This window comes from Podarcis bocagei, assembly GCF_964188305.1.
Source record: "Podarcis bocagei genome assembly, chromosome: 11".
In the NCBI taxonomy this organism is placed as follows: domain Eukaryota; kingdom Metazoa; phylum Chordata; class Lepidosauria; order Squamata; family Lacertidae; genus Podarcis; species Podarcis bocagei.
Genome location: NC_138136.1, coordinates 38,305,554 through 38,328,189, shown reverse-complemented (window position 1 = coordinate 38,328,189; position 22,636 = coordinate 38,305,554). Strand labels below are relative to the sequence as shown.

The following is a 22,636-nucleotide window of genomic DNA, read 5'->3' as shown; positions in this document are numbered from 1 at the left end:
CCAAGACCTTTTGACACCTAAGGCAAGACGTGCCACTGATACTTCCCACCCTGCCCCAGATTCCAGGTGGGAAGAGCATGCTTGCCTAGTTGGATTGCCTCATGTCATCATTTTGGTGCACTGGCCATGCTAGGGCACTAAGCTAGCTTAAAGGTAAAGGTAAAGGGACCCCTGACCATTAGGTCCAGTTGCGAACGACTCTGGGGTTGCAGCGCTCATCTCACTTTATTGGCCGAAGGAGCCAGCGTACAGCTTCCAGGTCATGTGGCCCACATGACTAAGCCACTTCTGGCGAACCAGAGCAGCACACAGAAACGCCGTTCACCTTCCCGCCGGAGTCGTACCTATTTATCTACTTGGACTTTGACGTGCTTTTGAACTGCTAGGTTGGCAAGAGCAGGGACTGAGCAACGGGAGCTCACCCCATCAAGGGGATTCAAACTGCCAACCTTCTGATTGGCAAGCCCTAGGCTCTGTGGTTTAGACCACAGCACCACCCGGGTCCCTCTCCACAGAGCCACCCGTGTCCCACTAGCTTAGGGCAGGCAAACCACACGGAACCACAAGGTAACTAGGTTCATCAGCCTGTCTACCTTGAAGCAGATGCTCACAACCCTGACTTCCCTGGAGCAGATTCACAGGCTTCAGGATTAATTTCTGCACAGCAGAAGACCTCAAGCATTCAAGAAGAAGGAGACTTCCTCCTTGGTATGGCCACAGTGGGTGGTTATGTTTCTTTCTGCTACTTTCCACCCCTCAGAATTTGTCGCCTGAGGCTGCTGCCTTGCTCTGCCTCATGGTGGGGCAGATCCTAGATGTTAAGGCAGTCAGAGCTGGGTTTCACATGTGCCTGGGGCAAGGGAGATGAGTCATAAAAACTCAGAGCCTTGCCACTTCCCAAGGAAGGTAAGGGAAACGTTCTTGCCATGATTCACCTTTCATTTGGCACCACAAAACCCTTCCCTCACTTAGGGTCTGGAGCTCCTACCTGTGGGCACTAAGGAAAGCCATTGCAACTACAGTGATGCCTGTGGCACCATGTTGTGACTCCCTTGGTTCAAGATAATGGAGATAATCTGACTCACATGCACCTGATGAAATGGACTCTGGATCACAAAACCTTATTCCAGGGATGAAGAACCTGCGGCTCTCCAGCTGGTGTTAGATTACAGCTCCCATTATCTCTGACCACTAGCCATGCTGGCTGGGGTGGATGGGAGCTGGAGTCCTACACCATCTGGAAGTGCAACAGGCTCGCCATCCTTGGCTTATGCCATGACAAATTTGATCATCTTTAATGTGGCACCAAACTCTTTGTATGACAGCCTTATTCTGGAAGCATCCGTTCAGACTTCTTTATGCCTCTTTGTGAGTCAGGTAGGGCTTGACCTTGGTGTCAGCTGGCAGATGGGACCCGTTATGTAATGGTATTAATTAATTAATGCACATAGAAGGGATGAGAGCAATGCATGTCACCCCAAGCGGTAGCATGCAGTGAAAGCTGCTTTTCTCTCTATATGAATTAAGGAAAAGAAGCCTTCTGGTTCTCCTCTCTCAGCAAATGTACCCTTCAGGCATTTCTGCTCGGTGGGAGGTAGAATCAGCTTGGCAGGCAGACTCACTGTGAAGGGCAGAAAGCATCCAAAGTGTGTGCGCGTGTGGATGTGCTGTAAAAGCCCAGATGATCTGCAAACCAAAAGAGCAAATTCTTTTCTTCTTTTTCCTTCTAAGGAACTTAAATGCACATTGAATATGGAAAAAAAGGAAGGAAGGAAGGCAGATATGAGATGAAAACACGGAAAGACTGTCTTTGAGGAAGACACAGGCAGACTGCAGACTTAGCGATCTACTTTGTTCCATGCTCAGGCTAGTTTACTGTAGGAGGTTGTACCCTTGAGGGCCACCAATTTGGACAGCTATAAAAGGGCATTAGAAATGGAGAACAAAGCTATGAATGGCTACTAGTCTTGACTGTGTGCTACCTCCAGCACTGAAGGTGAATACCAGTTGCTAAGGAATACTAGAGTGGAGAGTGCTGTTGTGCTCATGTCCTGCTTGTGGACTTCCCATGGGCCACTCTGAGAACAGAATGGGCCTTGATCCAGTAGGGCTCTTATGTTCATATCTTGGAAGATTGTCCAGAAACTGAAGTCAATCCAAAACACAGCTGCTAGGCTACTAACTAGGCCAGAGCATATCTCAACAGTGCTTAAAGAGCTCAACTGGCTTCTTGTCTGAACACAATTCAAAGTGCTAGTGCTTAGTTTCAAAGCCCAGTATGAATTGGGATTGAGTGACTGTCTTCTCCACATCAACCAGCTTGCACACTAACAACTTTCTTAGAAGCTTTCTTCTGGGTTCCTCTGCCATCTGAAGTGAGATTGGAGGCCTGGGGCACAGATCAGAGGGTCTTTTCAGCCATGGGGTCTCGCTAACTCCAGAGAAGTACTCTAACATAACTTAGGCACCTGCATATGTATTTCTTCTTGTGATTGCTTTTGGCACTGTCTTTGTGCTATTTTATTATGTTTTCATTTGTTATTGTAAACCAGCCTGGAAATTTTGAATCAAAGGGTGACATAGATTCAATCAAACACATCAATAGCTCCTAGAACCCTGAGGTCTTCCAGCCAGAACCAGGTGATAGTGCCAAATAATGACTTGGGAGAGAGGAGCCCAATGCAAAACGAAAGTTCTGGAAGTGACCCCAGCTGTCTACTGATGTTTTAATGCCCCACATTGAATTGTTACTGTGCAATTTATGTATGGATTTTATAATTGATTTTATAGTTTTGAACTGTTTAGAAGCCATTTTGGCATCTGAGTGGTATATAAAGAAATAATGATGAGCATCAAGCAATGGCTGTGCAGGGCAAAGCTATATAGTATCCAACTATACTTATTTAATGCTCTCTGGGTGAATTTGTTGTGGATTTTTACCTTATTTGTAGAGGGATGGCGTTGTTTTTCTTCTGTTCGAGTACCAGATCTCACAGTTTTGCTAAGATATAACTGAGATGCTTGGGGAGCTAGCCAAGAAGCTTTGCTTAGAGTCCCAATAGTGAAAGAGGTGAGGTTGGCTAGAAATTAGGGCAGATTCATATATAGCAATTTTAGCCGACAAGGAATATCTGACGAAGCCCCAAGACTCTTCCGTGCAAGGAAACACTTTGCTTCCAATCATGCTTATTTTATTTCATACTTAAGTTTCTGGTTGGGTGAGCAGCTAATGTTTATAACAGTACAAAGTTTGTAGCATCTTCAAAGACTTAACTATTACAGCACAAGCTTTCATGCACTCTTGAAATGATGTTCCTCCAGCCCCACTTCTCCAATTTCTTTTAAGTATTCTTTCCCAGGGAAAACATCTTCTGTTTTCCTACCTCGTTCTCCAGGAGCTTTAGAGATCGTGTTATAATTTTGGTGGGTACAGGGTGATGACCTTGTGATCATGAAGTGGCTGAGAGTGGTGTGTGTGTCTCTCTGTGTGTGTGTGTGTGTTCATTAAACATTATCCCAATGGTCTGCAGCCTCCCCAGGTGCCCATATTTTCTGATTTGAAAAATTGCCATAGCCTGAATTACTCCTGGGCTTTAATTGAAGATTAGGAAAGGGAAGCTGGCTACCAAGAGCCTGAGACCAGTACACACCCTTATTTTGTTCTTCCTTTTACCTCTTTTCCCACAGATTTTTTCAAAAGTAAAGACTGCACTAAACATTTATCAGATGCACTGTAAGCAGCCTTCCCACCTTCCCATGTCTGCAGCATAGGCCAGATGAGGCCATCATGAGGTTCTCCGGAAGTGGGAGCATCCAAGAAGGCTGCAGAATGCAGGTGACCAGAGAGATGATTTGGTGAATGAAAGAAAGGACAGCTCAAAAGTAAGGTAAGTGGAACAAAAACCATTCACCTGACCAATGAGAATATCACTGAATTTCTTCTCCCTCTTGAGAATTTTCAAATGCAATTTCTTATCTCCTTAACTAATGGGAAACGGGGGGCGGGGGGGGGGAGCTAAAGAAAATTTTAGCACAGTCCTAGACCAGAGTCTACAATATGTTAGTTTTAATATGCTGCAAGATTTTGTTGTTGTTTGTGACAGGCTATACAGTTTAAGGAAAAGGGCAAGGCATCCAATGAGTTTGATCAGCACTGGACAGGAACATTAGGCCCTCCAAATGTCCCTATTTTCCAGGGACATCCCTGATTTAGAGAAGCTGTCCTGGTTTCTGATTTTATCCCTGAATGTCCCACTTTTCCTTAGGATGTCCCTATTTTCATTGGAGAAATGTTGGAGGGTATGGTAGGATGTCCCTATTTCCCTGGAGAAATGTTACAGGGTATGGAGTTATCTGATGCGTCTGAAAACAATCCTGTATAGGGAAGTTTTTTAAAAATGTTTAATGTTTTATTATGTTTTTATATATGTTGGAAGTTGTCCAGAGTGGCTGGGGCAACCCAGTAAGACGTGTGGGGTATAAATAGTAAAATTATCATTATGGAATGGGACGTCCCTATTTTCAGCGGAGAAATGTTGGAGGGTATGGAGCATAAATCTCTCTGTGTTGCTGGGGCACCTGCAGCCATGGGACAGAACGAACAAAGGGAGACCCCATCAGGATTCTGCATTCGTAGGATGAATCATGATTCGGATTGGCAGACCCAGCCTTCCAAGATCCAATGGGGAACAATATTAAATTGCCTAAGGTCAAGACAGTCCATTTCTCCTAGCAATTCCTCAGATATTATAGACTTATTCTGCAGGGGTGAGGAGCATATAAATTATGTGACTATTTTGACAATGTTTCAGTTTCACCCGTTCTCTCTTGTCTGCTTATTCTCTTGCTCATAGCTTTCTAGCATGAAACACATACGGCACAGGTGTTAATGCAAGACAGGAATCCAAATCCCATTCCAAATCCAGGTCAGAGGTGAAGCGTACAAATCCACAGACAGATTTGAGCAGCTCTAAATGTAATTCAGCACACCAGCAAATGCTCTCAAGGGCTCAGACATCCTGCATTTGTGACTGGACTTGATTGCAGATTTTCACTGCAGGGCAAGAGGCTGCCTGTTCCCATAGCACACAGCCTGTCCACAATAATGCCTAAATGACAGATCAGTCTTGCTTCCCTTGGCCTATTTCGCAGGTCTTTGGCAATCCTCATGTGCTGAGGCCAGTCCATGAAGCAGTGGAAGCAAGATACTGCAAAATGTAAGTGTGATCAACAGTAAAGCCATACATAGCATCAACATACACTTGTTTAAGCTGCAGTTGCAGCTGGAAACTGAAACATTTTATTTGCTGTCCATCCAGAATCTGCTAGCACATCTTAGACCTTTTCCCCCACAGTAACCAGCTCTTGATTAATGTAGCACATCCCTGTAATAAATCAACAGACAGTTTCCCCATTCTCTAAACTGAATGGCATAGGCTAGTTTTCATAGATATCTAATTTTCAAATAAACAGGAAAAGGAACAGGAACAACCACCCAAACGCACAAGTACATCACATTTAATTTCCACTGGCCAATGTAAACATTTTACTTTACATTTCTTCTTTTTCTACTAAAGGTAAGGTAAAGGGAGCCCTGACCATTAGGTCCAGTCGTGGCCGACTCTGGGGTTGCGACACTCATCTCGTTTTATTGGCCGAAGGAGCCGGCATATAGCTTCTGGGTCATGTGGCCAGCATGACTAAGCCACTTCTGGCAAACCAGAGCAGCGCATGGAAATGCCGTTTACCTTCCCGCCAGAGCGGTACCTATTTATCTACTTGCACTTTGACGTGCTTTCGAACTGCTAGGTGGGCAGGAGCTGGGACTGAGCAACAGGAGCTCACCCCATCGCGGGGATTCGAACCGCCGACCTTCTGATCGGCAAGTCCTAGGCTCTGTGGTTTAACCCACAGCACCACCCGCGTCCTTTTTTCTTTTTCTACTACTACCATTTAATTAATTTATATACCGCTTATTTGCCGAAGTGGCTTCTAAGCAGTTTGCAAGTGTATAACCAATTACCAAGGACACAAACCCACATAATTAAAATACACATTAAAACAATTTCATCAAACATTAAAATCGCCACCTGCAATTGAAGCGCACAACTAAACAAGGCCATTAAAAGCACAGCAATAGAAGGTGTTAAAACAGCTATTCAAACTGGAGGTTTGTGTCAGAAGAGATGGGGAATGCTTGGTCAGTATTGCAGAAAGAGTTCAGTTCAGGCTGTGTCTGCTAGCTGCTACAGAATAAGGTTCCTCCAGAAATGTTTCTGCAGTCCCGTATAACTTCTGCATAGGTCCGTTTTGACAATTTTCAAAGATGTTTTATTTAACTCTGCATCAGTGGTGGGAAGCAAGGCGTGTTTCTGGAAGTAATATTCAGATTGACAGCCGTTTATTAACACAGCTTGAGGCCTGTTAGCCAAATGTCAGTGTCTTTGAAAACCAAAGGGGGGAACAATCTAGTCTTCCGCTGCATTCTTCCTTCTCCTGTGAGCTGCCACGCATGGGGCACCCTGCCAACTCTTCTCCTTTCCTTCCCACATACACAGAGCTATGTGTGGGCATCTCTACGTACATCTTCATTTATCTAATGTTTCGCGGAATACCCCCCAATGTTCTTTAATACATGAACAGACTGCTTCTCTTATATTTGATGAGTACAGTGGGAGGAATTCAACATTGTGCTATGGCGATTGTTCCATCAGCATTTGGGCTTGTCTGATAGAACGATTCCCTCCCATGCAGTGTACAGGGACAGGGTGGTTTCTCCAGACACCCCCTTCCAGGACCAATTTTGGGAGCATGTGGGGCAGGAGAGGAGAGGAGAGAGGAGAGGTGAAATCACCATTTCTCAAGTGAATGCCCTTGTCCAGGGTACCTGCTGACAGGACTCATTAGTTTAATCCCACCCAGAACTTCCCATAGCATACTAGTGGTGGTTTTATTTTTAAAAAAGCAAAAACCCTGAGAATGTTTTCTGCTAATGCATCCTCTTACCAAGTCAGATCATTGGCCTAGCTGGTTCAGTATCACCTACTCTGGCTGGCAGCACAACTCTGAGGCCAGGCTGGCCCATGACGTTTTGCTTCCTGTGGTGGAGCAGAAAATACGCATGCACGCACCAACGCCACGGTGCATAGTAGCAGGTGCAACTGCACTGGTGGCCAGTTCATCTCTGGGCCCAGCCAAAGTTGTTCACTTTAATGATTTAAGCCCTAAGTGGTCTTGGCCCCAAATATCTCTGTGCCTGCTGCCCTTATCAGGAGTTGTGCAGAGGGGGCTCTCTTGGTTATTCCACCATCCTCAGTGAGCAGCCCAGGAGAGGGCTTCGTCCATGGCAGCTCTAAATTGTGGAACTCCCTCCCCACAGAGATAGTACCTTCTGCACCTTCATTGTATAGCTTTTGTCATATGCTGAGGATGTATACCTCTTGACCCTGGCCTTTGCCAGATAAGGTATTTTGTTTTGTGGAAAGCACCTCTTGCTCTGAGTTTTTACTGTGCTGTTCCATTTGGAACAGCTTAACTTGTTTTAGAATTGTACATTGTTGAAATGGGACTCAGTGGTGAAGGTCAGGTAAGAAATCATATTCACGTGCGCACACACAAATCTACTCCCTCAGGTCACTTGTTCATTTCCGTGCACTCACTCAGTTCTGCACGTCCGTTGCTGTTTCATCTGTTTACTGGGCTGCCTCCAGACTTTGAGGAATCCAGAGTTTCCTTAAAGTTAAATATTTATGTTAAACTGAACCTGAGCTAGAAAAGGAAGGAAGTCACAAGGTCAACACTGAAATTGCAATAAATGTGTCTCAAGTATAGTAATTATGGTCTTTTAATGGTTATTAACTAGCAAAATAGATTTTGCTCAAGCAACCTCCAATCCTGGGGGCAAAAATATTGAGCGGTGAGGAGTTTGAAGAACTTTATTTTCCCCGCTGATAAACTAAAGGTGGTAATAAGACATTTTAAACATAGTTTCTAGGAGCATGCCGGAGGGCATTTGTCAAAAGTAATAATAAAAATCTAAGTTTGCTGTGGAAAAAATCTATGTGGAAATATGAATTTGAAATCTCAGAAATTATACTCACACAACCACAAAACCTGCTCCCCCCCCACATACTTATATACATACAACCACACCAAATGTGGTTTGTATTAAATCTGTAAGTCAAACTCTAGACCATATTGCCCTCTTATCCATTTCATTGGAGAAGGTATCTGTATTTTATTTCTGTTACTCTCAAAATCAATTGATAGCATTACAGAACAACAACACAGGAATTGGGAGCAGCAGTATAAAGCCATGGTGCCCTTCTTTAATAGTAAATGTTGGGGATTGGATCTCCTTAAATACTTCTTAGAGTCTCTGCCTGTCCTACTGAAGCTAATTCCACCATTTCCCTGTGTTAATTTCTGCCTTATCATTGAGCTTTCACAAGCAGTAAAAGCCACTTCCAGAAATATAGGAGAATACAGTGCAAGTTTAGCACTCATTGCCATGTTATTTGCTTCCGGGGAAAAATCCATTTGCATATAACACAGAAATGAGTGCTATATTCTGCTATATTTCTGGAAGTGGCTTTTACTTCATGCAAAAGCTTAGTGATAATGCGCAGAAATTAAGAGTTTTGGAAACGTCAGGAAACTGGAACAAACTACATGGAATGCAGCCTTGAGCTGGCCAATCATGCTCTAACATATCCCAATGCACATGTTCACAGCAAGGAAAGAAAATATTCACACATATTTTGCTGGCTATTGAAATCCTTCTCCTAGGAGCTAGCTGTCAGCGTGATTATATGTAACAGCACTTCCCTGTATCTGACCTTTCATTTATCCAAATATTTTTTTGATGTGCCCCAAGACATTTGAAAAAATGAACTTATATTATAATTTAAATCCACGGGCAGAAGTAAATTGGATCATTTATCTTGTTAACCTTGGAGAAGGCAGCTGCCATGTTATTTAAAGAACCACTCATTTAAAATCAGTCTTTCTTGGCCCTGATCTGATCTGTTATCTGCTTACATTTGAGGCTGGGCTTGAGGAAAGTGGGGTTATGGGTTACTCTCAGTGGGACCTGCACCATAATATTGGAATATCCGGTCTCTCTATTCCATTTTCTTGTCCTCCCCACTCAGTCCCACTTTCCCGTTTTTTCAGTGGCCACTGAAGCCTTTGTTGGTCTGTTTTGGGTTTCCCCCACCCCTCATTGCCTTAGGGTTCCCTCTCTCTCTCATTTTTTTGTACTTACACAAATGTCAGGGCTCTCTCAAGTCTTTATCCCTCACTTGTACATGGGTTTTGTTTCATAGACAATGGCGCCCCCCCAAAAAAATACAAAGTTGATGATCCACACGATCCAACGTCTTACTGAAGTGGAGCCATTCCAGAATCTCTGATGGCTTATTGACCCTTGTGGTGCTTTATTTCTCAAGCGCTTCAGAATGCTTGTTTTTTGCACAGGACATCATGTTGCTAATGGACTGGTGTCAGAAGGATCTGGAGGTGGGAAAGCCAAGGAGTGGCATAAGGAAGCCATATCCTTCACCAAGGATTTTAAGAGAAACAGCCATGCTTCTTGCCCACAACCTGGGGAATGGCTTCAATTTTATGACAAAACTACAGGCATGTACTTGAGATGCCCCCAGTGAGCTGAGGGCTTACAGGACAAGGTGCTATGTGGGACAAAGGGTTGGGTGGAAGCACACAATCTGGAAGTACTCTTGGGTCCAGTTCTGTCACTGGAGGTCCAAGTGGTGTCAGTAGCTGAAAGTGCTGACTTCCAGATCCAATGTCAGCTAGATGGGTGGCTCCATTTTTTGAATAACCCCAGTTTTCCCCCTAACTATCAGCACGTCTTGGGGTCCTGAATTCTTCAAGTCAGTTCCACACTGTGGAAAGAAATGCATTCTCAACCCTCTCCCCGTCATCTTCACTGGATGATCTGAGTTTTAGTACAGAGGGATAAAAACAAGAGTCATAATTCTGTAAACCTTGATCATGTTCCCACTTAGTCATCCTTCTTTTCAACTAAAAAGCCTCAAACACTTTAGCCTTGCCTTGTAAGGGAGGTGCTCCAACCCTTTGATCACATTGATTTCCCTTTCCAGTTCTATGGCATCCATTTTTTCTTTTTCTTTTTGCAACAACTTTAGGACTCTGGTGCCAAACAGTTTTGACCTTTTGATTAAAAAGTAAATCAAGATGTTTGTGCATTGAGTCTAATTGAGAACATGCAACTTTTGGGGGAGGGGGAGGGGAGAGAATCAATTTTTATTTACTCCTAACAGAGCCTGAATATTCGCTGTTAAAAGCTTACATTGTTCCATCTCATTCCTACAGAAACAAACTCACTGACAGTGGAGGCTGCATTGTCGCTCCCTCATTATCAGATGGAATCAAATGGTCATTATGGAGCCAGAACAAATGTGGTCTAAGTGCAGCACGAAATAGCCCTCCAGTTCCCAAAATAAATGTGTTTACATAACATGCACAATCTCCCAATCTTTGCCTCAGGCCCTTTTAGCAGAATAGCTCATTACCACTCACAAAACTGTGTGCTAAGTGGAGATAAAAAGGCTAGGTTTGTTAACAATGTATTTGGTTTCCAATAATGCTTAGTAGGTTAATCACATGCATCCACCGGGAAGTTACAGCTGGGCAATGGGATGCAAAGGAAGTAGGGGTTGTGCTCTCTCCTTGTTTGGTGATAGGGAGAACATTATTTGCCTGGATATTTCACTCGAGGCAAGAGGCTTACTGATGATGGCACTGCCACGTGGGAGGGATAATAGGATCTCCTGATAAATCTCGAATATTTCTTGGTCTGATCCACCAGCTGGAGCTATCATTGATTTGAGAAAGCTGCCTCAAATTTGTCTAGTGGTGAAAAGCTAGAAAGGTTCCCGCTTCCAGATGACTCTACTACCAAAGCGAACACCCCCCACCCCAAAAACACAAGCCCATAGCTACATGCTTCTTTATTTAAGACATTTCTGCTCTGCCACCTTTCCATTTTAAAGGCCCTCAAGGCACCAATAAAAAGCAGTATAAAATATTGAAAGAAATGTAATGAATGCAGTTACAGCAGAGGGCAGAATTCAGCATAGCGCTAAGTGGAGTATTTGTGTGGGGAACAAGGTCCCCTTGTGCAACAGGACTTCCCCTCCTCTTCTCCCACCACATGTACCCACTAAACCTGTTGTGGTGGCTTCCCCAAACCCACCAGAGCAAATTTAGGGGCATATGTGGGCAAGAGAGACAGGAAGTCCCAGTTATGTGAGTGGACCTCATTCCACTCACACCACAACTTAGTTAATCCCACTCAGACATCTTACACACCTTTGAAAGCTCAGGTAAACAGGACATACCTAGCCTGATAGTAATGATGGGACTTGGTGAACATGTCTTAGGAGGATTCCATAGTTGGTGCCTTCCCCAATATGGTGCCTTCCAGATGTTGTTAGACTACAGCTCCCATCATCTCTGACCACTGGCCATGCTGGCTGGGGCAGATGGGAGTTGTAGTTCAATGACATCTGGCAAACACCAGGTTTCTAGGGTAGACAGTATGGTGTCTTCCATTTGTTGTTGGACAACAACTCTAAACAGCCCCAGCCAGCAGTACCTGGGATCATGGGATTGTAGTCCAACAACAGCACTTTTTCTACACTTACTGTAGGTCCTCTCTCTATTACTACCTGCCTAACTTCCAAATATTAGGACACTGGATGCAGATCCTTTGATAAATGTTTCAGCTGACAGGTAACCCAGGTAAGTGGCTGCTTAGATACCCAACAACAAGGGCTTAAAGTATATCCAAAAGGGTCAAACACACCAAGATTGGATACTCTATTCAAATCTCTTCCATACAGTTTCTGAGCATCATGCTGGGGTTAACCTATCTGTCCTCCTATCATCTGTAAATACATGTCTCCTAAGTTCATAAGTGATGCTAAAGGCTTAAGTGGCAGCCCTGTGATTTGGGCTGTAGGAGTTCACCAACACAGCACTTCCTTACCCACTCAGTAGCCAAACTTGGTTGTGGGTGGAGTGAGCCAATCTGTGAAGAGTTCAACACATATGGATCCATTGTAGGAAGGTTTGCTGCATTACACACAAAAATGAGCTCTTTGTTAAAACGTACGCTGTTGGAGGCAAGCACTGGAAAATTATATGTGCCAGGAAACTGGGAAGGCTTCCAAGAGCCAGTATGCAGGCAGGAATATGCACAGCTGTTAAATGTGGCATCCACATAAGGGCTGATGGAGACCCTATAGTCTTCTTTTTTTAAAAAAAGTTTTTATTAGTTTTACATAAAGTCGTACACAACAAATATAACCATTCCAAAAATAAAAAGAGGTTCTTTCGAACCTTTAGACCTCCCTCCCTCCCTCTATAGGTTTCATTTCCAAATTTTATTCCTGCATCTTTTACTGTACTCCATCTATTATATAATCATGGTAACCTAAGTTCATGTTACTTGGCAAGTGTCATTGTATTCCTGCCAGTGATTTCAACTGTTTACAGTGGTCTTTCAAATATATTTTAAAAATTATTCCAGTCTTTTAAAAATACTTGGTCTTCCTGGCTTCTGATCTTTCCCGTCAGTCTTGCCATTTCCGCATATTCCATTAACTTGGTCTGCCACTCTTCTCTGGTCGGTTCTTCTCCTTCTTTCCATCTCTGGGCCAAAAGCATCCTCGTTGCCATCGCTGCATACATAAACAGTCTTTTATTTTATTTTGGTAGTTCCTCACCCATGATGCCTAGCAAAAAAAAACTCATCTCTGGTTTTTTAACAAAAGTTATCTTAAACATTTTCTTCAACTCGTTATATATCATTTCCCAGAAAGCATGACCACCACATATGATAAAAAGTACCCTTTTTCTCTTTACATTTCCAGCACACATTCGAACTGGTTCTATACATTTTTGCAATTTTGCTGGGTGTCAGATACCAACGGTACATCATTTTCATATTATTTTCTTTTAACAAACAGCAGGCTGTAACTTCAAATCCTCTTTCCATAACATCCCCCATGATGCAAACTGCATATTATAGCCAAAGTCTCTTGCCCAGTATATCATTACTGATTTAACTAATGGGGACCCTATATTCATATGAGTCAACAGTATGGAAGCAGGGGTACCTACTCCACTGTAAAGAAAAATCATAGAATCATAGAAGTGTAGAGTTGGAAGGGACCCCAAGGCTCATCTAATCCAACTTCTTGCAATGCAGGAAATCAAGTGGTCCCAACTTAGGCAGTTGCAGATTCAGCTAATGACAGATCCCTCAGTCATAGAGCTTAGATGGAATGGCCGAATTTCGCCACCCTCTTTATAGGCTGCAGACAATGTCTCCTACTAACTGGGCAAGTTTTCAGAAGGCTCTGTTGCACTTATTGGCAAGAGTGATTCCACTCCCCACTATATGACACCAGGAAGCATTGCCCTCACTCTGAGTTGGCTTTGTGATAACGTCCCATAGCCATGAAATTTCATGATGCAATGATTTCTGAAGACGAATCAAGAGGACAATGCAGTGAGGATCATGATCAATGATGCCAGGATTACCAGCAGGCAGTGGAAAGGTTGTTTGTTTGTTAAAAGAAAAGGGGTGGCTTTCATGAAACCTCCCCAGAGCCAAAATCAGCCAAATATCAAGAGAAAAAAGTTCATTTAGGGGTTTGGAATCTAAGTTTTATGAGGATTTTCACCAGCTACAAGCACAGTATAACTGCCACATGGAATTGCCACTAGATTCTGCATGTAGTGAAGTATTTGGAGTTAGTTTGGGGAAACTTCATGCAGAAGTTCGAAGGTCCTGCTTGGGCATATTTTTGGAGGAATACTGAGAACTATTTTTAAAAGAAGTTCATACGAGGTTAGCAAATCATCAGAGGTGATTTTTATACATTCCTAATAAGTATGTTTTTTTGTTGTTGTTCAGATACTGTGTTGTCTGAATATTTGCTCTTTAAAAAACAGTTCCCAGTTGGTATATGTACTGGATCTGAATTGATTGTAAATATTGTTGTTACACACACACACACACACACACACACACACACACGTTCTGTTTTCATGAGGATGCCTCATGAGAAGCATTCCATAAATTAAATAAATGAAATAATAATAATGCTTGTTTAACCTGGAGGTAGGCTGTATGAATTGTGTATCACTTTGTAACGATTTGTTGGGTCTCTGGATCGTAATAAAGGTTGATGGTGATAATAATGTAGGAGTGGTTGTGATGTTGACGCATGGAAGAAAGCATCCTATAAGAACAAAACAGGAGCCGAAGCTTATGAAGGAAGGGTTACACTGAAAGAGCTGCTCTTGCAAACCTGCCTTTAGTAAAATCATCCATGGAAGACATTCTATGCTTTAAATAAAGAAAATGGAAGCTTCATAAACATGAGGTTCTTAGACAGCATGGCACAAATAGCAATAAAAATAAAAATCCTGAGAGAAACTGGTTTTAGCTGGCGAGAGTCCTTGTAATAACAGGCAGTGAAGATTTTTCACTTTAAAGACTTGAGTTCAACAGCATTCTGGAAGCATCTACAGCAATTTGTATCCAAAAATGATTTAACTTCCCCAGTTAGTGATGTGTACAAATAGCACACACTATTAAACCACACTCATGCAATGTAAGAATTCCCTCATTCCTGTCTTCCCCTTTCAATTTTTTTTCCAAACTTTTTTCTTTTTCTTTCCAGAGCTAAAAGAAACTAGTCAAGACTGCAGTGGGATGTAGTGCCAAAAATGAATGGAAAGAGGGGGGAAAGAACCTTAAAATCAGCAGTTGGTTTGAATTACCAAGCGCTTTGTTTAGATGCTTAGTGCCATCACAAATATTGTTTCCAACCATGGTGATGGAACTTTTTTTCCTTCCAAAGAGGCATTTTTACAAGATAGTTCTAAATTAGCTTTTGTATCACTCCAGATCAGGGATCGCCAAAGTGGCGCTGGTGGGCACAATCATGCCCTTGCCAGTGCCCAAGAAGCCTCTGAGGCCTCCTCCGTGCTTTACCCTCATTCATGAGCTGGGGAGGGTGTTTGCCATTTTCTCTTTCAGTGTTCTCCCAGTTCCTCTTTCAGGTTGATGTGCTCTTTAAGTCTCAGATTAATTCTACTGCATTCGGCAAGCAAATTATGCACCGCTTTCTATCTTTCTGTTGCTCTGTGGGGGTAACTGTTCCATGGGAGCTGGGAGAGAAATAACTAAAGAAATAATAAAAACCCAAGTGTGTCCATTGCTGCCTCTGCTCCAAATACCTTGGCCTTCAGCTCCCATTAACCCCGGACACTGACCCTGCTAGTTGGGGGGCTGATGGGATTTGTAGTATGAAACATACTGAGGACATTTGGTTGAGCAAAGCTGTTCTAAGTGTTTTAGCAACCAGTATTGGTTATGATTACACTAAGGTAAGGTAAGAAGGAGAAGGAGAAGGAGAAGGAGAAGGAGAAGGAGAAGGAGAAGGAGAAGGAGAAGAAGTTGTTGTTGTTCCATTGCTTTTAGTGGGAGAGAATTCACCCCTAGATTGTCTTGAAAAGGTTAAAGAGAAGTTGGAAAAGACACTTTGTTTCTCAAGTGAGCACTTCCTGGTTCATCCACAGCTTCTCAAAGGCAAGTTTGTTTATATTGGAATGAGACAAAGGGAACTGGCAGGGAGACTATCAGCATGGATGGGGTCAAAATTCATTTGAGGCCAGACCCAAATTCAAAAGGGTCAAGGTCTAGCCAAAAATGTAATGAGGTTTTTTCTGTAAAATGTATTTTGAATTCCTCCAAATTAAAACTCACTTCTTTCTCACACTCACTCCTCTCCAGTAACTAGAGAAAAACTGAAGGTATGCTGAGCTTTGCCATTAACATCATTCAGACGGTGATTGGATCCATAAGCTCTAAATGCCTCTATTTACCAGTCCCAATTTCTCAGGACATGTCCCTGGAAAATCACATTACTTGTTTTTCATTTTGCACAGCTGGAATTCCTTTTGGGATTGTTAAGAGTTAGTTTACTCGAACTCGCCTTCTTAGGTTTCAGCCCCACTGCCAGATATGTAGAAATTACACATCTCACCTAGAGGTGGGGTTGAAGGGTAGACGCATGCTGCCTCCGCTGCACATTCATGTACGCCAGGGATGGAGCACCTGTGGTCTTCCAGATGTTGCTGGACTACAAGTCCCATGATCCCTGTTCCTGACCAGGCATCATGGGACTTACCGTAGATTCCAAGAACATCTAGAGGGCCACATGTTGCCCACGGCAACATGACCAATGTCTATTAGAAGTGCTAACTGCGGGAAGTGTTGTAGGAGGACCAGTGTGATTTACCAGGTATACTGGAAAAGGAATTCCACATCTTCAGCAAAGAGCAAGTTAATTCCAGAGAAAACACACACAGCAACTAGAAAAGGGTCTTCAGTGATATGTTATAAATACAGCAGTGCATGGTATAAGAACTGCAGTACAATCATCTCTGTATATGCCTATTAAATTGAGTTTATGCTTAAAGAGACAAGTAAGTGGATATAGGATTGCAACCACATTTTAATCTGTGAAAAGTTGGAAGGTTTGTGCTCATTTTTAATACTCCAGTGTCTCCATTCATGCTTTTAAAAATCCTTCCATAATTCATGTACTTGAGATGGAACACTCTGTTACCAAAAATACCTTCCCTGGGACCATCATCCTATTGACTCTCACATCTCCTTCCCCTCCCTTTCAGTTTTACCTTCTCCTCTGTAGGCTCAAGACCGGAAGGCAGCATATTACTGCCTCCTCTAAATCCTCGCTGTAAATCTCCCTGCCCATCAAGCCACTCAGCAAAACCTGGGAGCAGCGCAGGCAGCGAATCTCCTCCAATCAGTGTAATGCCTGGTGATCTCAGCCCACTAATGCAAAATTAAACCAGCAGAGTCACCAGGCATTCCTACGTACGCTTCTAAATGGGTTCCATCTCTGGAGAACATGTCAGCATGATTAGTACTCTCTTCAGGACGCAATTTGCTAAAAACAAATCCTCTGCGAGCGAGCACTAAAGCCCATTGCTGTCTGCAGTTGTTTAAATAAAATGCAGGCAGAGAATGAGGCACAAGGGTTCCTCTAAGTGCTTTAATAATGTCAAGTAGAGCATATCATTAAGCACGAAGAGGACATGGTGCATTTTCTTTTCTCATTACTCAGTGGCATTTTCCAGAGTTCTTGTATGCAACAGTTAGGTGAGAGTTTCTCAGTTCTTGTTGGCCATGGATTGTGATTGGCGCTAAAGTTCTCTAACTTCTAAATGTCACAAGTACACTGTTGCACTGCTCACTTCTCATTGAGAAGGAAGACCTGCTCTTATCTGAGAAGGGGTGAGGACAATGCAGAAAGCTGGCCTTAGGGAAGCCAGGTCAGTGCTAGGAGTGGATAACATGAAAGAAGAGTCAGGTGAGCATAGCATCATCTGCTTAATTCCCAGATGGTACCATATAGAACCCCTTATCCCCCCTTCAAAAGTGTCCAGGTTCCCCAGTCATCTAACCAAGCTCACCTGTTCGCATATTAAGCACCTTGACATTTGTGGGATGGGTTTTAATTGGTAGGAAAGGATATATTAATTGCCATTTATTGCTATAGGTGCCCATGTGGGTGGATGGAACAGAGTTTCAAAATCCCATCCCTGGCAACAAAATTAAAAGCATAGGAATTAGGCTGCAAAACCTTGTGTTGACTAAGTCCAGCTATGAAGAAAGGTAAAGGTAAAGTACCTCTGGATGGTTAAGTCCAGTCAAAGGTGACTATGGGTTCTGGAGCTCATCTCGCTTTCAGGCTGAGGGAGCCAGTGTTTGTCAACAGACAGCTTTCTGGCCACATGACCCAGAAAGCTGTCTGTTGTGCAATAGAACACCATGACGGAGGCCAGAGTGCATGGAAGTGCCATTTACCTTCCCGCCACTACGTGCACTAGTGTGCTTTCGAATTGCTAGGTTGGCAGAAGCTGGGAGCAATGGAAGTTCACCCTTTTGTGCAGATTTGAACCACCGACCTTCCGGTCGGCAAGACCAATAGGCTCAGTAGTTTAGACCACAGCAAGTAAGCTGGCTTCTCCCTTCTTATCCTGCTTAGCAAAGCATCAGGCAACAATCTGAGAAATAAGATCAAAAATAAGATTTACTTAGCATCATTCACTGGTTCACAGCAATAGCAGCAGAAAAAACTATGCAGGCAAAATACCGGTACTTATATTTAGAGTATAACCAGCTTTAGGTATGGTTTGGGAAGAGTTCTGGAAGGTCACATTTAACAACAACAACAACAACGGGAGGTTCCCCACCCCTGCTGGACTATGTGATCTGTTTCCATCTATGATTCCGTGGTTAATGTTGTGGGAGATTAGCAGCCAAACATAACCAATGCATATTCTTGCTAGTTAGCATGAGAAGGGGCTAACACCACACAGCTGTATTGCTGATAGGCAGAGAGGAAGGAACATGTAGTATTTCCTGCTTCTCCCTCCCTCTCTCTCTTCGTTTAACCAGTGATGGATGCAGACATGGCTCTGCATGCTCCAACTTTAGTCACATGCCAGATTTGTGTCTGCTTATTCCTTTGTGCAGAGACTAACTTCTTTGTTTTATGTATTGCATTGGAGGATGAGCAGGTGAATGATGAGCTGGCGTCTTGTCACTTTCTCTTCTAAATTCTTGTTGACCTGCTTTTTCACTTTATTAACTAGCCAGCACCTTCTTCTCCTTGGTACCCAACACTGCTTGGGATGATGAAAGAGGACGGCAGATCTTCTATTACAATATCAATGAAAACTTCATTATGGAAATTGACCAGTGGTTAAGGGAAGGGGACTTAACCCCTTTCATCAACCACATAGTGATTTCCTCCCACCTGATAGGGTAATCCCTATAATATCCATTGCTATAGCTTCAGCCTTTGTGACTCATGCATTATCTTACACATTTAAAAATAAAATAAAATGGGAGATGTGTAGACAAGTCAAACATGGCAAACTGAGTTCCTTAGCAAAGGCTGTGATAACATTAAATAAATCAACCACCTGAACAGTTGGCTGCCTTCCCCTTTTTGTGAAGATAATTCATCATCAACTTTCACAGCCATCTGCCTTATCGGTCCTGGATACTAACCACATTTTTCTGCAGGGTGTGTATTTTACATTTCCACAGTCTGGCATGAATGTTTCATTACTGAAATGGGTCACAATTACAGCTGAATTTTTAAACTGGATACGTGAGAGTATACAGACAGCTTGGACAAAATCATTTCATTCCCCCTTTTCTCCATGCATCTTGCATACAGCCAGCTATTCTCCTACAGCAAAGGAATAATTAATTTCTAGGAACCACATCTGCTCAGATTTTCCAGGGCTGGAGTAACCATTATAGTGCTATCACACAGGGACCCTGCTATGACTGTGAACACTTAGGACAGCTCAGTGTGCCCATTCTGCACATTGTCTCGCCAGGGCGGTACATGCCCTGGTTATCCCCCACTTGGACTACTGAAATGCACTCTATGTGGGGCTACCTTTGAAGGTGACTTGGAAACTACAACTAATCCAGAATGCAACAGCTAGACTGGTGACTGGGAGTGGCCACTGGGAACACATAACACAGGTCCTAAAAGAACTACATTGGCTCCCAGTACGTTTCTGATCACACTTCCAAGTGTTGGTGTTGACCTTTAAACAGCCTCGTCCCTGTATACCTGAAGGAGCATCTATACCCCCGTTGTTCAGCCTGGACACTGAGATCCAGCTCTGAGGGCCTTCTGGCAGTTCCCTCATTGCGACAGGTGAGGTTACAGGGAACCAGCCTGGGGCCTTTTAGGTAGACACACAGACCCTGTGGAATGCCATCCTAGCAGATGTCAAACAGCTAAACAGCTATGTGATTTTCACCCACCAAAGGCAGTTTGCAAAAGGGCCTTCTCAGACCTGGAGCAGCATAAAGACCTGGAGATGACATAAAAGTAGCCGGGAAGGCTGAAACCCACTTTTGTTAGTTGTAATTGGCAGAGGTTTGAATATATACAGACTCTCCAAGTGCCCCTCTTTTCCAGGGACATCCGTGATTTAGAGAAGCCATCCCAGTCTCTTATTTGAGCCTGGAATGTCCTGTTTTTCCTTAGGATGTCCCTATTTTCACTGGAGAAATATTGGAGGGTATGGAGTTATCCAAGCCTCGAGCCGTCTGAAAACAATCCTCTATAGGGAAGGTTTTTAAAAAAATGTTTAATGTTTTATTATGTTTTTATATACAGTGGTACCTCGGGTTACATATGCTTCAGGTTACAGACTCCGCTAACCCAGAAATATTACCTCAGGTTAAGAACTTTGCTTCAGGGTGAGAACAGAAATCGTGCAGCTGTGGTGCAGTGGCAGCAGGAGGCCCCATTAGCTAAAGTGGTGCTTCAGGTTAAGAACGGACCTCTGGAACGAATTAAGTACTTAACCCGAGGTACCACTGTATGCTGGAAGCTGCTCAGAGTGGCTGGGGCAACCCAATAAGATGTGTGGAGTATAAATAGTAAAATTATCATCATGGAACAGGACGTCTCTATTTTCATCAGAGAAATGTTGGAGGGTATGTATATAGGGACCCAGGAACCTACCTAGAACTGTGTCAGATGATTGGTCCATCTAACTCAGTCCTGTCCATGCTGACTGGCTGCAGTTCTGCAGTGTTTCAGGTGGGGGTCTCTCCCAGCACTACCTTGGGGTGCTGGAGATTGAACCAAGAACCTTCTTTGTGTAAACCATTTGCTCTGCCATTGAGCAACCACCTGCTTGCTTGCCATCCTGAGAGTGCTGGCTAGAGTGATTCTTGTCCTCAACTGTGGAATCATCATATTTATTCAGTCTGTCCTGTTGTAAAGAAGGAGTGTTTCTTCTAATTAATTTGAAGGCTGCTATGTATTAAGTTTAGTACCTTTCTGTTTCGGTACTAAAGGAAAACGTGGGCAACTGACTCATATTCAGGGTTTGGTTTTGATAAAAAACAGTCACTCCAGATTTTATAATGCTCCCAGTGACCACATCTTGAAAACAGTACCAAAAAATGTGAAAGTAAAAGCGATAGAACCACAAACGCAGAAAGAGCATAGATTTTGTTTCACTGCTGCTCAAAGGTACATTTTAAGGGAATTCAACGGAGAAGATTATGTCGCAGCAAAAATTTCCGGCTCTGCAGGGTAGAGCGAAAACCATAGCCAAGCAACTTGATGCCACGATTACCGAAAATATGTTCTCATAAGAGAATGCTAAAGGCCATGGCGCTTTCCCTTTCTCTGTTCTTTCCCTCCAGCTCCCACATGAAAGGTTGGCACAATTAATTACACAAATTATCTTCCAGGAACATCAGAGGAGTACCCTGTGAAAGAAGGTAGCTGCATATACCAGACACAAAGAGCAAGCAGCAGAGATGGTGAACAGTGAAGTTAATCCCCCATAGCAATGCTCCACTGTTTTTTTGTACATTTTGGGGGGGGTTCACTTTCCATCTTCTGATGCATGGGGTCAGTGGAAGGGTCTTTGCTGCAGCTCCATGGTAGCTCAGAAGGGCTGCCTTAGCTCAGTGATGCATGCAGAGCTGGCTGGAACTGGGAAGTCACTGTCAGCCACTGTACGTAATACTGAGCTAAATGGACCAGTGGCCTGATTCAGTATAAGGCATATTCCTATGCAACTCTGAACATGTTTTTCCCCCCCTTTATGCTGGTTTATGAGTGAACAGCCACATCTCTAAATGCATGCAGTGAGGTACCATTATGTGTGGATGGGGGGAAATGTTGGAAGAGACACTTCTCCCATCTCTGAACCATAGGAGGTCCTAGAAGTATGTTTGCCACTTTCAGAGCTCAAGATTTATATATTGAGATCTATATCTTCCATGTCCAATTATTAGGTGCCCATAACTACTGACATGCTCTCTGATACACTTCTAAACAGTCAGGGCTGAGCTATAAAAGCATAAGAAGAGGCCTGCTGGGTCAGTTCAAAGACCTGAGTAAATAAAACTGCCTACACATGAGGTGAAGATGAGGTGCCACCGTGGAGAAGGCCCTGTTGCATGTCCTTGTACCCTGAATCGAAAGGGGGGAACAGCAAGCTGAGTCCCTCCACTGATCACAAGGTTCAGTACTGGCTGCTATTGGAAGAGGCACTCTTCTGCAGATATTTTGGTTCTGAGCTGTTGAGGATTTTAGATGCCAGTGCCTTCAACCAGGCCTAGTAGCCCAGTGTTTTTAGGATCAGCATCACATGTTTCCATCTTGTCTGCCCTAGCTGCTAACTGGGCAGTGGCATTCTGCAATCGCTACTACTTCCAGGCCATCTTTAAGGGCAGTCCCTCATTATTCAAACACAAGGTCACCCAGGCATAAATTACTTATGTCAGACTATTCTGGACCAGGAGTGGTCATAGAGGCCAAACTAGCCATTGCTGGAAATACCTACTCCACTGTGATAGCATTGAGTAAAAGACTGCTCCCAAGTTCTTTGTAGCTGCTCTTTGAAGGGATGTGCTCCCTTGACCATAATAGGCTATTTCCCCAATTCCCAGACATGAGAGCTGCCTATCCACAGCACCTCC

General features: G+C 43.4%; 1 long non-coding RNA gene across 2 annotated transcripts in view; it reads left to right on the top strand.

The window, feature by feature from the left end:
• LOC308597411 overlaps positions 1-22,636 on the top strand; it is an 88,783-nt gene that overhangs the window by 53,980 nt on the left and 12,167 nt on the right. For both annotated transcript variants that reach the window (XR_014012954.1, XR_014012955.1), the window contains one exon: positions 3,688-3,887. This is a non-coding gene — a long non-coding RNA (uncharacterized lncRNA). The remainder of the gene's footprint in view (positions 1-3,687; positions 3,888-22,636) is intronic.